Consider the following 316-nt stretch of genomic DNA (forward strand, 5'->3'; position numbering starts at 1 on the left):
CCAGCAAGTGTGTTCAAAGATTGCTAGCATGTTACATATCCTTTCTAAAGTTTGGGACATAAGACATATATAACTTTTATCATTTCTTCTATATATACACACACACACACACACACACAAATGTAAGTATGTATGTGTGTTTATGGAGATAGATTAGACAGACAATAGATAGATGGACAGATAGATCAACTGATAGATAGAGTGATAGATAGATGATGTTTTTATAATGCTGCTGTGGTAACAGTGTGAGAGACCCAGGGACTGTCCAAGAAGTGTACACAATTACCCACATAAATAACCTTGTCTCTGCCAGCTG

The sequence above is a fragment of the Colobus angolensis genome, unplaced genomic scaffold (genome assembly GCF_000951035.1).
Source record: "Colobus angolensis palliatus isolate OR3802 unplaced genomic scaffold, Cang.pa_1.0 Scaffold723, whole genome shotgun sequence".
Lineage (NCBI taxonomy): Eukaryota > Metazoa > Chordata > Mammalia > Primates > Cercopithecidae > Colobus > Colobus angolensis.